Source organism: Theobroma cacao, chromosome 9, assembly GCF_053813885.1.
Source record: "Theobroma cacao isolate CCN51 chromosome 9, ASM5381388v1, whole genome shotgun sequence".
In the NCBI taxonomy this organism is placed as follows: Eukaryota; Viridiplantae; Streptophyta; class Magnoliopsida; order Malvales; family Malvaceae; genus Theobroma; species Theobroma cacao.
In genome coordinates, this window is record NC_142647.1 from 42130702 (window position 1) to 42148931 (window position 18230).

The window sequence follows — 18230 nt, forward strand, 5'->3', positions numbered from 1 at the left end:
ACATGTTCAAAAGTTTGGGAAGAGTGGCTTCTAATTGATTTATATGGAAGTTCAACATGAACTAACTAAAGTTGTCAAGAAAAGACTACAGAACTAAGTCTATACTTAGCTCATAATCCATCACTAGTCCCAATTGTCCAAGCCTCTATATGAGTCCAATCATCTTTAGCACATAGGGTCTGACAGAAATACCTTTTACCATTTTGCACCTGAATAATTCTTTAGAGATCTCATACCTCTCAGTGCACCCCTTCTTGTTGAACAATTCTCTAAAATGAAGAATCATGGATTGGACATCCATGTGCTCAAGTTGCTTTTGGAGCTCAGGGATCATACTAGTTAGCATCAGTAGCAGGAACTAGTGGAATTGGTGTGTCAAGGACATATGATTTCTCCCCCTGTTTCAAGACAATATTAAGGTTCCAAAACCAATCTAGGAAGTTTGGGCCAATGAGTTTATTCGCATCAAGGATACTTCATAGTGACAAATTATTAGCCATTTGTAGTTTATATAAATATGCTTGAATAATTTAAAGCAATTAATAAATAACATGCATAAACTATTTAAAATAAAGTTTTAGAATTTTAAATAATTCTTCCACTATTTTATATACAAAATGACAACCTTTAAAGTCATTTCGAAAAGTCTCTTCCAAGAACTTTCTAGTGGGATAGAACCCCGTTCAACTTACCATGACTTTAAGTGTGCTTAACAAGCCATGATATACCTAATTAGGTAGATAACTTAGTTTATCGATCACATTTGTTATGTGACTCCTAGATTCAGTTAGGTGACATCATAATGTCTAAGTATATCGTATATTGTTCTCCTAACTATTGCCTCTAGTTTGCATAATAATCAAGTTTCTAAGCATCTAGATTTTATAAAACTAGTTGAGTAGGACTCACCAATAACTCAAATATACTCGTGTAAAAGTGTGGCCTTAAGTGTGCTCAACAAGCCTCCGAATAAAAGAGCAGCCAGGTTATCTGGCTATGTGGTGGAAGGCAACTTAGTCATGTGTAACATGTGATTCAATATTTTACTGAGATTTTAGTATTTCTTATTAGGTCTCATTTGTACAGCATGCATAGCAATTAATATATGGCATAAAATTAAATTTATCACATGCTGTTCTACTAGGATAGTTATGGACTTTTCTACTCTAGTTCCTTGAGCCATCAAAGGAAACTAGTTGGTCAACTCTTAGGAGATTGCATACATTAAGCACTTCATGCCTTAGCTTGCATCCACTTTTAGCTTTTTATGGCACCTTGGATCTCCATCTTCAGATTTACAAAATTTCTTTCCTAATCTAAACTTAATTATAATTCCAATTTAATGTAGAAACCTTGAGTTACATTCGATGAGAGTTAGATGAGAAGAGAATTTTATAAATCCAAAAAGTTAAAGATAAGGTGGGATGCACAGACCCGATTTAAAATATCCATAAATAGCAATTGAACCAAATATCCACAACCTATTGAGTCTATAGTCCATAACCATCCTCATACATCCATAAACATTAACATATAAATATTTAAAACCTATGTCTAATTTAAATTGTTAATCATATAAGGTATTTAAGATTAGCAAAAAAATTTTTTTTGAAATTTTGACACCCTTAAATTAAGAAATCATATTCCATAATTTATCAAATCAATTATCAATCTTTATGAAACAAATTCCACAAATATTTAATTAGCTAATGAAGATAGCTTAACTTCCATAATTTTAGAAATCAAATTTCTTTATTTATGGGATGTCAATGTAACATTTTTGACATCCTTGTTTTAGGAATCATAATCCTTAAATTTAAAATGTCAAAATCAGTATAATTATGGAACTAATTCTATAATTTATCTTCAGCTAATTTATAAACTTATTTGACCAATTAATGAAGTAGAATTTGGACAGATATCTTGTCTTAATTGAAACCATCTCCTGCTGCATACATGTCCCAATTACATGACATTATGGTGGCCTATTTTTAGGAATTTAATTCCAATAAAATTTATCCTGATAGCTAACTCATGAAACAATTCCAAAATAATTTTTCAGGATTGTAGAAGGTGATTTGACCATTCAAAAATTTCAAAAACTGTAACACATGTTTGTACAGCAAACATGTCTTGATTACATGATATTATGGTGGCTTATTTTTAAGAATTTAATTCTAATAAAATTTATCCTGATAGGTAAATTATGGAATAATTCCAGAATATTTTTCAAGATTTTATATGGTGATTTGGCCATTCAAAAAATTCAAAAATCGTAACCCATGTCTGCAGGTAGCAGAATCAATTTTTGACTTCTTTTGAAATTCTTTGGTAGCTCAAAATTAGGAATTTAATTCCCAATAAAATTTATCTTGATAGCCATATTCTAGAACAATTCCAAAATAATTTTCCTTCATTTTAGGAAACCTTTTGGCTATCAAAATTAACCAAAGCCGTGACTTTATGGCTGCAGAGTCAGCACCAATTTTGCCTCCTTTTTGAAGCTATTTGGTCACTTAAAATTAGGAATTTAATTTTCAATTAAATCCTTCTAGACAGCCAAATTATGGAACAATTTCATAATTATTTTTTCTGAATTTTTAGAAAATCTTATGAGCTGTCAAAATAGTCAAGACCATAACTTTATAGCTGCAGAGGCAACAACGGTTTTGACTCAAACAACTCAGCTTTACGGAGACTTGATTTTAGGGATTTAATCCTTTAAATTTCTTTACAACAATTTGGATAATTTATGGAACTCTTTCCACATCAATCCTCAGTCAATTGGTGCGACTACTTACATAAATTAATGCTTTTCTTGGTTGCCTAGCTAACCAAAACCGTGGCTGACACTGCTGCAAGCAACAATTGTTTCAACCACGTTTTTTATGGCTCTTCCACCACAAACAGCCTTTGATCATCAACCTCACTTGGAACATTTCCAATCAACATTGCTTCCTTATTTTTTAGCATTTTATGAAGCCTTTAAACCTCATTTATATGTTGAAAACTGAACTTGGAAGCAAACTTGGCAAAATTGAATTCTCCCACTTAAGCCGCACAATATTGTCATTTAATTCAATCTATATTTGCTGAATTAATTTGTGTTGATTAAACCCGAACACCTCATATTACTTTTTAACAAGACATCAACAATAATTAGACATACAAATGTGTTAAAATCGAGTCAAGGATAGCTCTGATACCAATGTTGGGTTTGCATGGACAACATTAGAAAAAATTATGTAGTGGAAAGAAAAACAAAATTGATTAAACGACCAAAATTATGCTTCAACCCATGGATCACCTTGGTGATTTTAACGCATAAAAGCACAAAAATTAATTAAAATTAAAAAAATTACCTTGCCAAGTGATCTCATAATCACAATGGCACTTTCTTGAAGCAATCGTGCAAACACCACAAGGAGTAAAAACCCTCGATCAAGTGTTTGGCCTCTAATTGTAATACACACAATTGCAAGACAAACCTTCTGCAAATGAGAGAGTTTTTTTAACTTTTCTTTGTACTTGCAAAGAGGACAACATTTATCCTTTTTTCTACTTTTCACAAGGATAACTGAAAGTCTCTATTTAAAATTGCTTGCTTGCTTCACAAGCAATTTGCTCTCTTCAAAAGATGGGTGGCGGCTAGTAGAGAAAAACTCTTTTTTCTTCTTTTCTAACAAGTAGGTTTGTCAATTGTGAAAAGCTCTTTGAATTTTAGTTAAAACATGACCTATATAGTTAGGTCAAAATTAACATCAACTTTGCAACTAAGCCCTCCATATTATAACATATTATAATATTCAACCATTACATAATTAAATCATTTTATTAAGTCATTTGGAAATTAAAATCAAAATTAATTTTCTTTATATTTTGCAATCAGGGCCTTATAATTATAACTACTTGTAATTATGCCTAAACTTTAATTACACTCTTTTTAATTAAGTTTATTGAAGTTAAATACCTAGTGTGTAATTTAAGTCCAACTTAAATCATTACACTCCTAATTCTATTCATAGTACAATCATTGTATGTGACCCATTAGGTTCCTAACATGTTGGCAATGGAATTGAGTATTGACTTAATCAATTAATTTTATGATTAATTCCATAGACCAAGATTGACATCTAGTAATGCATTAGGGCCACCCAATTGTTAGAAGAGTCAAAAGGTTTTTGGACAACTTTTCAGTGTACAGTCTATTAGTATAATTCATTTCTTCATCATATATTCCGAAAATGTAAGAACATGGTGTAGTGTCTACTCTTATTGACCTCCATATTCGTTCCTTCAATTAAACTATTAGTTTTATAGAGACTTATGAAACTCTGTTCATAATCTCCAAGTTGCCTTGGCCAAGGACTTCAATAGGCTAATATCAACCAAGAATTGTTACGATATGTCCCCTTATTCACTTAAAGTGATAATTCCTATCATAACCACTCATTTGCCCTCACATGCTTCATGTTATACCCAAAAACATCTTAATTTAGCATCTTTGATTAGGCACTCGTAGGGATGAAATCAAAGCTTAGCATTCCTTATATAAGATAACCTAATATCTTAAGCCTAAAGGCTATTTACATGACTGGCAGATGAAAAGTATTGCATAAACACTAAAGTGAGATACTAAATGCACTTTTCTTGCCGGGTCATGTTCAGTGAACTTGCTCTCCTAAGACAAGCACCCACACTTTAGTTTCAAGTATCTTCATGCTTCAACATATAAGACTAGTTGCTTACTCCAAAAGTAAGGAGCATCGAATGTGCCAGTCTTTGGGCATCATTGATATTTAGTCTCAATGATACATCGATTAAGAACTATTTAGAGATTATACTTTGATGCATAAGGATCTCATAATTGCAACCCATTACAATTCCCTTACAAAACATATTAATCTCATGAACTCCATCCAATTAGACTTATAACCGATTATAATTGATGTCTTATTGATGAAGGAAAACCTTTAATCATTCAATGTGAATGATATAGTTGCATGATTGGAACCAAGCCTTGACCAATCTTAATTGGCTGAAGGGCTTATTCCAATGTTAGGTTTGCATGGACAGCATGACAGAAAATTAGGCAATAGAAAGATAAACAAAATCTATTAAATGACAAAAACCATGGCTCCGCCCATGGATTACCTTAGTGATTTTAACACATAAAAGCACAAAATAAATTAATATTCAGAAAGTTACCTTACCAAGTGATCTCGTACTCACAATGGCACTTTCTTGAAGCAATCTTACGAACACCACAAGGAGCAAGAACCCTAGCCAATTAAGTACTTGGCCTCCAACGGTAATACACACAATTGCAAGACAAACCTTCTACAAAAGAAAAAGCTTTTTTAATTTTTCTTTGTGCTAGCAAAGAGGAAAACATTTTTCATTTTTCTACTTCTCACAAAGATAGCCGAACCTCTCTATTGCAAATTGCTTCACAAGAAATTTTCTCTCTTCAAAAGTTGGGTGGCGGCTAGTAAAGAAAAACTCTTTTTTTCTTCTTTTTTGACAACTAGTTTTGTCAATTGTGAAAAGCTTCTCTTAATTTTAGTTAAAACATGGCTTATATAGTTAGGCCAAAATTAACTTCAACTTTGCAACTAAGCCCTCCATATTATAACATATTATAATATTCGGCCATTACTTAATTAAATCATTTTAATTAAGTCCTTTGGAAATTAAAATAAAAATTAATTCCCTTTATATTTTGCAATCAAGGCTTTATAATTATAACTACTTATAATTAACAAATCAATCATTTTGGAATATGGTTTTGTATAAGTGTAAGAAGGTTGAGTAACATTTTCAACTTGATTCTTGATGGCTTCTTTGATGAATTCCTTGAGTTGGTCATAAAAACTTTTTGATGATCTTTTGAATGTGCTTCGGAGGAATTTCACCAACTTCTTGAAGAATTTGCTTCTTCTTTTAGTTTAGAGTAACTTGGTTGTTTTTTTTTTTAGACTTTCAATTTTCTTCATCATGAAAGCAATTTGGTTGTCCCTTTCTCTAATATTTGTTGCTAGGTATTCCATCGTCTTTGCAAGAAACGCAACCTTTTCGTCTTAGGAAAGTTGTGCTTGTTGGCATGGCAGACATCACCTTAGAATGTGCATTTGACAATAGAAATTTGGTAAATTGGTGATGCAAAAATTTCTTCTTCAAATTTTTGAGTTGGAGAAGGCTTGAGAGTTAGCTACTTGTTGATACAATTCTTCTTAGGAGCCATTAGAAATTTTAAATTTTGAATTATAAAGGAAAGAGATGAGAGGTAGAGATTGCCCCAACGAGCGTGTCAAAATTTTGTATAGACAAAAACATTCAAAGACAAGAATAATTTTACTAATTAGATATGGAAGTATAATCTCTGGAAATTTTTTAAAAATGAAAGAATAATCTTCTTATTTTTTTCTTCAATAAAAATTCGTTTCAAGGTTCTTGATTCCTTGATCTTGAACAAACGGAAATGATCTCCTTCTATCAATGTTCTCAAAGCTTAGAGAAGTTTTAATTGTTCACATCTTCCTCCTTGGGTTTCCTTGTTGAAATCCCAGAAAAAGTTTTTTTGTATTTTCTTTCTTGGAATTGTAGCTTGAAACTTTGAGAGGCTTTTGTTCTTCAAAATGTTCTTCCTAATTGTGTGGGTCAAATGGATTGGAAGAGCATTGTATTTATAATGCTAGATGAGAGAAGTCCAAGAAATTTGAGTCCCTTTGAATTTATCTCTAAATCATTTAAATTTAATTAGAGTAAAGCATGATGACTTATAAGTGGATTTTAATTGACCAAACTCTGAGTCTTTACATTTTAATTAACCAAATTCGGATTTTATCTCTAAATTAACTTAATTTACTTAGAGACAAATTGGATGATCAAATTTGAATTTTATATCTAAGTTATCTTAATTTTTTAAGAAATAAATTGGAAGATTCATAGTTGAATTTTGATTGGTTAAATTTGAATTTTATCTTTAAATTATTGTAATGTATTTAGAGTTTGGTGACTTATAGAATGGGTCAAATTTTGGTTTTATTATTAAATATCTTAATTTATAAAAAGATAAATTGGATGACTCATAGGTGAATTTTGATTGGTTAACTATGAGTTTTTGAGGTTCAATTGAAGTCATGTGTATTTATCTTAAATTAGCCAAAAAAATTTAATTAGTTTGCAATTAATTACATGACTATCTTAATGAAGTCATCAAGCCTATACAAGGCTATGTAGTTCGTTTTGAAAAATTCTTCAATTTACTAATTTTCAAAGACATGTTACATCGTTTAATTGGATAAAATTTTCTCCTCCTACTATAACTTTTAATTAAGAAACTACTTTACACACTTTTTCCTCTCACTATCTTAATTCACAATGTTGTTTCCACTCATATCTAAAAAAATTAGGCTACCATTTTTCATAAATAAAATTATAAAAATACCATGTTTGTGTCCCACAAAGGAGCTTTTGCCATGTAGCATAACCAAAGAGAATAGAAATTTATCAGCCTTAACAGTAAAATTTGGTTAAACTTTCGTTAACTTTTCATTTCACTATTAATTTAAAAAAAAAACAGAAATGAAATATATATCAGTAAAATAGTTGAATCAAATATAAAAAAAAATTAGAACGTTGAAATATTTTTATAAGGTAAATGACAAAAAAAAAACTATTTATCATTGCATCAACCATTCAATATACCCAGAAATTAAGAATTATACTATACTTTGTCATCCTTTTTCCTCGAATTTCTTTGCTCAAATGTGGTGTTATTACTTCTTTTTCTTTCTATTTCTACGTCTTCACTTGGTTATTAATATTACTTGATTTCAGTTTCGCATGCTTTCATGGTCTTACTTCCCTTTCACATGGTTAATTTTCTTTCTTCGTTTTTTTTTTTTTTTTGTTTTGCCAAATTTTTTTGTTTTAAACTCTCTTAATTACTATTTATTCAATTATTTTTAATATTAAAATTAATTGGAACCTATTGTTTGATAAAAGTTTTGTTAGAAATGTTTCTTAAAATGTGTTAAATTGACGGATACATGCATGACATGTGAATCCTCATAAGAACAACTTTTTGTTTTCTTTTTACGAGATCTTTATAGCAACCTGTGCTTAGATGGATTAATAAGTCGAGTCTCTTAATAATTTTGACACTATTAAGTCGAGTCAACGGAAAATTTTGTCTGCAAAGCTTAACAATCTGTTGGTGTCCCCAAACATCGACAGAAATGTCGACTGAAAAATTCATCAACACATGGTCAAAAATACCCTCATCGTTAATGGTCACTCTATCAGTTGCGGAATAATTTGTCAGTAAAAAGTGTGAATTTGTTGATAAATTCAATTGGTATTTTTTAATATTTTTTAATACCTTAATAATAAAGAATTGAAAATTAAATGAATAGAAATATGTAAGAGAAATAATTTTAAATATTACAAATATGAAAAAATATATATTCTTTTTCCTTGAAAAAACATTTTATTAATTAATAAAAACACGAATACAAATTATATTATTTTTATTACAATCAGTTACAAATAAAAAGCAAAATAGATACAGGAATATGAAGAACACGGATGAACTGCTAACCATTTTGATGAAGAATACAAATGGACTGCTGACCATATCACACAATTGACGATCTGTTGGATGCTAACCTTGAACTTCTGTGGAAACATCCCCTCGGAAGAAGCACTCATTTTGAAAGGAAAAAAGACAACACGCGTTCTGCAACATAATTTATTTAGTTGTGTTTGTCTTTTTTTCATTCAAAGATTCCAATACCAGCATCTCATCCTACCAACCACAGTTAGTTAGCGAATAGGAAATTCACAACATATATATGCTTAACCCCTACTTTCTAAATAATCCTGAGCAACGCAATCAACTCCATTGAATATACAAGTGACGAAATGTTCTGTACTCACTAAAAGGGAGCTCAGATATTCCATGAACTTGACCAACATACCCAATGTCGTCAACTTGTACATTGTATTAAATATTGCAATACTGACAGCTTGTATATTCTATGGACTTGACCAACTAACCTAAATTAAATTCAATTTGAGGTTGGTTGATCAAGTCCACAGAATATCAGAATGACAGGTTTTGTTGTAACCTCTACACACAAAAAAATGTCAAATTATTATTAATCCTTAATTTTCAAACTATAGGAAATCAATTTCAATAAAAACTTAAGCATCACACATGAACAATCTATGCCACTAACAACTCACATGACCTTGGACTCATAAATTAAAATAAAAAACTGAAGGTTTGAAATAACTTTCAATAAACATCTACGGATAGAAGCAACCTAGTACCATAAAACAAATTAATAAATTAAGAATAGAAAAAGCATTAAAGTTAATTAGAAAATTAAAGCATAAAACAATAAAGGAATATAAACTCACATTGTTGAAACAGTAGACACAATATTTGAAAAGATCAATCTCTCCAAATGATTCTTGGCTTCCAAAGCTCAATACTCCAAACCATACTTTTTCTTCCAAGTTTATGTAATAAATTTGAAAGGAAGAGGCATGGTTTGGAGTATAGATTCTTAGAACTCAATAGCCATTTGGAGAGATTGTTCTTTTAAGATATTGCGTCTATTATCTTAATAGTGTGAGTTTGTATTCTTTTATTGGTTTATGCTTTACTTTTCTAGAATTGCTGCTTTTATGACTAAGTTGAAACAAAAGGGTGTCAAGTTCATATGGTCGGATACATGTGAGGAGAGCTTTAAGAAGCTCAAGACTTGTCTTACCATAGCTTCAATGTTGAGTTTGCCTTGTGGTCTAGGGGGTTGTATGGTTTATTGTGACACGTCACGTGTAGGACTTGTATATGTGTTGATGCAACATGGAATTGTAATTGCTTACGCGTCTAAAGAGCTCAAGAAGCATGAGAAAAATTACCTGACACATGATTTGGAGATGGCCACCATTGTCTTTGCCTTAAAGATATGGAGGCATTAGTTGTATGGTGAGACTTGTGATATCTACATAGACCACAACAGTCTCAAGTATATTTTTGAGTAGAGAGATCTCAACATTAGACAACATCGATGGATAGAGTTGCCTAAGGATTATGATTGTACTATCTTGTATCATCCCAACAAGACCAATATGGTAGCAGATGCCTTGAGTCGGAAGTCTATGGAAAGTTTAGCCCAGATTTCAGTTAATAGGAGATCACTAGTGCAAGGTATGCATGACTTGGGTGATATAGGAGTATGATTTGAGGTTGATAATACAAAGGCATTGTTAGCCCATTTTTAAAGTGAGACCAATCTTTATGGATCACATCAAGGAAGCCCAAGACAAGGATGATTTTGTGACTAGAGCTTTAGAGAATCCTTAAGGGAAGAAAGGACAGTTATTCACTAAAGGCACTAACGTATTACTCAGATACGATCTAGAGTGTATGTGCTAGATATTAATGATTTGAGACGAGAGATCTTAAAGAAAGCCTACGTGGTAGCATATGTAGTACATCCAGGCAACACCACTATGTATCATAACTTAAAGGAATTATATTGGTGGGAAGGCCTAAAGAGAGATATGGTGAAGTATCTGGCCAAATGTTTCTTGTGCTAACAGGTTAAAGCAAAGCATTAGAGACCTGCCGGTTTGTTACAACCTTTGCTTGTTCCCAAGTGAAAATGGGAGCATATTTTTTTGGATTTTGTGATTGGGCTACCCTGTACGAGTAAGGGTTATGATTCAATTTGGGTGATCATAGATAGATTGACTAAGTCCACTCATTTTTTGCCACTAAGGACCATTTATGGAGCAACACAGTATCCTCGATTGTATATTAAGGAAATAGCGTGATTGCACGGAGTTGTAGTCATAATACTATCAGATAGAGGCACACAGTTTACTAGTCAATTTTGGAAAAAAGTTCAAGAAACATTGGGAACTAATTAAATTTTAGAACTACTTTCCACCCACAGACAAATGGGCAATGCGAATAAGACAATGTAAACCTTGAAAGATATATTGAGAGCTTGTGTCATAGACTTTAGAGTCACTTGGGACTAACACTGGCCATTGGTAGAGTTTACCTATAATAACAATTTTCGATCTAATATTTAGATGGTGCCTTATCAGGCTTTATATAGAGGGAGATGTAGGTTACCCATATGTTGGTTTGAGGTTGGTAAGCGAAAGTTACTTGGACCAAAAATGGTCCAAGAGACGACTGTGAAACCTTACCTTGATGTAAGAGAATAAATTAGAAACTCCTTATGTAAACGTGTAGATTTCATGTTTTGAATATCAAACTTAGTTTTAACCTTCAAAAAGGAATTTATCGGTATCTTGGTTAGTTGTCATTGTTAATGTAGAAATTTTTCTAAATCTGAAAAGGGTCAAAATATGTTATTTTTATAGAACAATATTTTAAAAATAAAAAATGGTGGTAATGGTTCACTTGATATTTAGAAAACCAAAAATCATTTTTTTTCATAATTTTTAATGTATGTCTACTATGGTAAATGAAAGCCACAAATTTAATTTCAATCAAAATTTTTCAATTTTGTTCTTAAAACTAAAATTTAGGTTTTGATTTTTTTGGATTTTGTTATTTTTATTGAATTCAAATAGGGGGTGTTTGCTTATTTGCATTAAATATCTTAGGTAAATAAAGAGTAAATAGAAAAAATAAAAATGAGGACATTTACTTAATACCTGTTAAGAACACCCAAAGTGCATCTGGACAACATCTATTGATAGATGTTCATCATTTATCAATAGATTAAACCCGAAAAGTTTTTTAAAGAGAATTGAAGAACATCTACCATTTATCGATAGATCGACCTATCTATCGATAAATGGACACATCTATCGATAGATAACAACCCAAGAGCTTTCTAAAAGGAACCTGAAGCCTATCTATCGATAGATGGCCACATCTATTGATGGATGACTTCAGTTTTTGAAAATAAAATAGGGAAAATGGGTATTTTCACATTCCAAAGTATAAATATGACCCGTTCCTTAAGGGTTTTACATTCCTAGTCGTTTTCGATTAGTTTTCTCTCAACTCTAAGCTCTTGCAACACATTTTTCAACCTAAATCATCATTTTGAAAGATTGAAGCTAAGGTTTTGGGTTTTTCAAGAAAGGTGATGTTTTTCAACTTTGAATCTTTTAATCCATGGTTTTCCAGCTTTAAGAAATACTATTTTGTGTCTAGATTTTTATTAGTCCTTCAAGCTAAAAGATTTGGTGATTTTTCTCATGGATTAAGCTCACCCAAGGCAAGGAAAAATGGGTTTAAGAATTTTTGGCTTTTGTTAATGAAGAACAATGGGTTTAGTTAGCTTTAGATGAATTCAGTTAGTTTCGAAAAGGTTTAGAAGGATTAATACATGGTTTATAGTTTAATTAATGATTGTAATGATTGTTTAATGTTTTAGGAATGGTAAAAAACTCCAAGGAATTCACTAAAATAAAGTCTTGCTTGTGATAGAGGTCAACATTTCAAGGTGAGTGGATACATCTTTTTAAGTATTTCAATACGATAAAGCTAAGCATAGTTTATTATGTTGTTTCACTTGCCTAATTTGAATACCATGTTTACAATATTAAATCAAATGATTTTATCCAATGTTTTTAAACAAGTTTTAGAATCTATATATGTATGTAAATATCACTATTATGTATTAGTTTTCAACAAGAAAGGATAAGCCCTTTCAAATGTTTTATTGCAAAAACTTCAATTCGGTTATGGATAAAGGATGAGAAATGTATGTGGACTTATGGATGACAAGTGGATGTAAGTTCCCACCTTTATACTTGATGATGAGTATGATGAATGAGTCTTATTGGAATAATACAATTCATAGTAAATTAGTACACACATTGGTATGGAAAAGTATAAGAAATGAATGCTTAGGTGGATGTAGATGTTCCCATCCTTAAGCTTTTGATATGTGTTATGTGACACAAATTTGAAACATGCAAGACATTATTTTATAGGATAAGATGTGAGGTAGTACCACATACCTTATGAGATAACCATGTTTATGAGTATGGGTTATAGAGATATATATGCATGATATGTTAACAATGCATGTATGTATATGAGATATTTTATATGATGATTGAAGCCCTGATGTGAGGGAAAGAATACCACATGGATAAAGCCCAAATGTGGGGGAAAGAATACCACACAAATAAAGCCCAGATGTAGGGGAAAAAATACCACAAGGATAAAGCCCAAATGTGGGGGTAAGAATACCACACGTGTTAAGTGATCCCCACATATGGTGAGGCAAAATTCCATTACATGGTGGCAGAGCTCAACGTGAGTGAGGCCAACGTGCCATTCAAGGGACCAGACATGTGCCAAGACCTAGTAGGCATCTTTGCATTCATGATTATTGCATATTATTCTTGTATTGTGACGTTTCTTGTGATTGTTTCTAAACTTGAAATGTTTGATTGAGTTGTTGATTAAACCTTAAGCTATAAGAGAGTGAAGATAGACTAGTAGATAGAACAAGTCTTAATGCAATGGTTGAGTTTATGGATTATAAAGAAAGAATGGCCACTTGAGTTTTATGGATTAAATATTGAATGTTAAGTTAAACGAATTAAAGAATGATTACTTGAGTTATATGGGTAAAATTATCACTATATGTCATGATTGGATTCTCTTAAAGAACTTTGACTACATGGGCAGCTCACATGATTTATGAAAAAATTGAAGTAAACTACTCTTAGTTTGGGTTTATGTGGTTATGTATCGTTCTTGATAGGGAGGATCCAATATCACAAGTAAGTTACGACTTCCTTGTTTTTCTTAAAGGGTTTTTGTAAATGTTTAGTTTTTGTAATGAACTATATGTTTATGAAATGTCGATTTCACTATGAAAATGAAACTTGATTATGTCAACTGCATTTTATGAGAAATTTGAAAATAAAGTATGTTTATCTCAAAATCATGTTTACAATAATAATGTAATTTAAGCTAAAACTCTCCCTTTTAGCTTGTCCCCTTCCTCGTATCCACTCATGAAGTTTTTGTGACTCACACTATTTTCCTCAAATATTTTGTTTGTAGATAAATGATAGCATTAAGCTCCCGAGTCATAGACGTGATCCATTCATTTTCCTTTGGTAGATGTCTAGTAGCCCACTTAATGCCTAGAGAGTTGGGTCATGTTCCATTGATGAGTCAATTTTATGTTTATGTTTATGTTCATGTCTATGGATATTGAACATATTTAGGACGACGTAGCCAATGCTTGGCATATACTTTATCAATGTTATGGATGACTGTACAAATGTGCTTAAGAGCCTATATGTACACCCAAAGGTGTTGAGAAATGACTATGGCATGATGTATGAGTTGTTAACTCTGATTTTATTATGAATGAATGCATTTACACAGCTTATATTGAGAAATTCTATAACTGTTTATAGTTGCCTATGGATACATGCATGAGTTTGATAGTGTATGCTTTATGTATGATGATTATGGTAAATAGATGAATGAATGTAAGAAGGCTTGCTTAGGCTTAGCGAGTTATACCCATATGGGTTCATGCTAATAACTATATAAAATAGAGTTATTTTATCACACCTTAAGCATTGAAAAGTGGTTAAATCTTTAAGAATTAAGTAGCAATCTTTAGTTTTACGTTTGGTTCTTAAGTTTAGTTTTAATTATTTTGATTTTAGTGATTTTGGCTAAATTTCATGTTAATTTCTTTCAAGAGTAACTTAGTTTGAATGATTTTTGAAGGTGCCGATGAAATAGAGTGTCGAACAGTGTAGAAAAATTAAGCCAAGCCAAAAGACAACAACATGGGTGTTTTAGTGCCGAGAAAGGATGAGCACCCATACTTGAGGCAACAAGCAAGGCATCGCCATGCTAGAGAAGCAAGGCCACAGTGCTAGGGATCCAAGATTCAGGTGCCACAGTGGCAAAAAATGGAGGCTGCAACGTCGACAAGATATCTTTATAGGATCTCTTCCAAATTTGATCTGAAGAATGGTTTTTTGAAGGCTATTTAAAGGCACCTTTGGAGCAAATAAAAGTCATGCTTAAGCTGGGTTTTCTTTGAAGAAAAAGTAGCCATGAAGCAAGCAAGAAGGCAAGAAAGATTTAGAAGATTGAAGATCCAAAAAATCTCTAGTTTTTTTTCTTCTTTGTTTCTTCTTAGTTTTTCTTGTATTGTTATTGATAATTAAACTTCCTAGGATTATGTTCTCAATGCTGAGGATGAGCTAAATTTATTTATCTAGAATTGCAATTGAACCCAACATATAGTTTGGATTTTTAATATTCTTTCTTTGTTATGATTGATGATATTTGAGTTGTTTATTTCAATCATGTATTTAATGCATCTGATTAACTGACCATCAATTAGATTAACAGGGTAACCTAAATGCAACTTGAGAAATGGAGTTTAGTGTAAGCCTTGGATGAAATAACATATGTTCAAATTCAATTAGTTGATTGATTGATTTGTTTTGCATGTAAGATAGGAATATACTTACATGTCATATGTAGCTATATTAGAGTACAAGCTAAATAAGTCTATCTTTAAATCAATTATCATGGGAATATATTGAATTGGTTGAGAGAGATTTTTTATAAGAACATCGGAAGAAACTTATAAATAAATTAGAACTCTAGGTTAACAACTCAGCCCATTTAGTAAGTTAAGAGAGAGTAGAAGAGATTCAAATGAAGTGTTAAAGGGAGATTGTAATTCTAGGTTTTTCTTGATTGATTTCTTAAGCTTTAATTGTCATTCTTTTTACTAGTTTTAGTTTTTTAATATTATTCCTTAAATTTAAACCGTGTGTTTGGGTAAGCTTAAATTGTGTTAATTTTAGTACTTAGCAAAATTTTAGTTCTTTGAATTTACATGTAAATTCAATAATAAGTTTTTGGTGCCGTTGTTAGAGATTGTTTTAATAATTTTTGTTAATATTAATAAAGCAATTTTAGTCTTAATTCAAACTTTTTTTTCTTTATTTTCAAGTATTATTTGGTTGTTATAGGCAAAGAGTTAGAAATTTGAAAATTATTCCATTTGAATTAGAAATCGAGAAAACTTTTCGAAGACTTCAGAGGAAGAATTTACAAGCTTCAACTCACAACTAGACAATGGTTGAAAAAAAAGAGACTAAGTCTTTGCGATAATATATTGTTCCTCTTGTGCAAGGCCTTCACCCTAGCATCTAAAGACTTGCTATTCAAGCTAATAAACATAACAACTTAATACTCATAACGAACATTGTACTGAAGATAGGAAGGAAACGAAACTCCATTGAAGCTAGCTATAAAACAGCAAAAAGTGCAATTGAAATTTAAAGTTGGGGATCTAATTAAAGTGTGTGTAGCCACCTTTGTACATAGATGTAAAATGCAACATGGCGGCTTGCATTGAGGCGTTGTTTTCTATCTTTGGAGAATCGGTTCTTCGATTTTGAGGTGTTGCTTCTTCTACAACTAGGTTCAAAAGTGACATCGCTGCAATCTTTGAGAATCGATTTTTTTACCTCAAGGTGTCTGTTTTGGTGCCAAAATTTGAATTTAAGGTTGATTTTTGCCACTCGACTTCTGTCCAAATGTGCCATGTCTTTCTTGGTCACCAAGTTTCTTAGTTGTATTTTTGGTGCTTTAAAAATCGACATCTTATACATGTAGTATCGATTCCTTCTTCTTTGCTTTTCTCCTTCTACATTCTATCTCTCCAGAATTGATTCTTTATCTCTGAGGTATCGATTCTTCACAAATCCTGAAGCTTTTATCTTTCAAGAACTGACTTCTTCTTTTCTTAAAATCGATTCTTTAGTATTAATTTTTGCTTGAGAATTGGCTTACTTTCATTTAAGAATCAAGTCATTTCTTTTGAGAACCTGATTCTTAGGTTGACACATTGAATTTTGAAAACTAGAGATCTTTGAGAAAATAAAGAGATATTTCTTTAAGTTAAAGAGCATAATCATTCATATTGAAAACATGTTCAAACAATCAAAGCATTTTAATATATCTTTATTTTAAGTTCAACTTTAACACTCTTTTGAGGATTTTCTTCATATTCAAAAATGTCTTTCATTCACTTTCAAAGCTTATTAAGTTCAATTAATTTTGTCATGTCAAAAGAAGAATAAAGCTAACAAATGAATTTTGAGAATCCTTGCCATACAATCGGTTGATAGGAGTGAAAAACTTGGTTTGAGGGGGGGGGGGGGGGGGGGGGTCTATAATACTCTTGCAAGTCATTGCATAATCTTCAAATCTTTGTGGCATTCTTCTTTCCCTTTGTGGCCTTGAGTTCTCAACTATCATTTCTTTTTCAATTGCTTCATTTTTTGTTTCAATGTCAAATTCTCTCATGTCCTCTTCCTCTTTACCGATTGAGTCTCCTATATTTTCTAGTTGATTTTGAGCATGTATTGCTTCTTCAGGTTGAATCACGATTGTCAATGATTGCATTTCTACTATTTATGAAGGCTATACAATTTTAAAAGGAAAAAACCGTCATAAAATATGACGTCTCAAGATTCAAAGAACTTTCTAGTATTGAGTTCCATTACCTTATAGCCTTTTTTTTTTCGAAACATATCCTATGAATACACATTTTTTGGATCTTGCAGCAAACTTATCATTTGGCTTAAGTTTAACATAGACATAGCATAAACATCTAAACACTCTAAGATGATCATATGAGAGTTTTTCTTTAAATAAAAACTCCTATAGGGATTTTTCATCAAGTATTGGTGTGGATAGGATATTTATCAAGTATGCTACTGTTATTACACATTTGCCCCAATATCTTACTCTAGGATGATCATATGAGGGTTTTTCTTTCAATAAAAACTCATATGGGGATTTTCCATCTAGTATTGGTGTGGGTAGGATATTTATCAAGTATGCTATTGTTATTACACATTTTCCCCAATATCTTAAAGGTAGATTGGCCTAAAAATGAAGTGTTCCATACAACTTCCAATATATACCTATGTTTTCTTTCTACTACCCCATTGTGTTGAGGTGTGCGAGTGTGTAGCTAGTTTGATGTAGAATTCCTTTTTCTAGAAGACATATCTTGAAATCTCCATATTTGATCTCCCGAGCATTATCTAATTGAGCTAATTTCACTTGCATACCAAACTGAGTTTGCACTATTTTCAAAATTTGATCAAACAAAAATGGAGCTTCACTTTTAGTTTTCATTAAA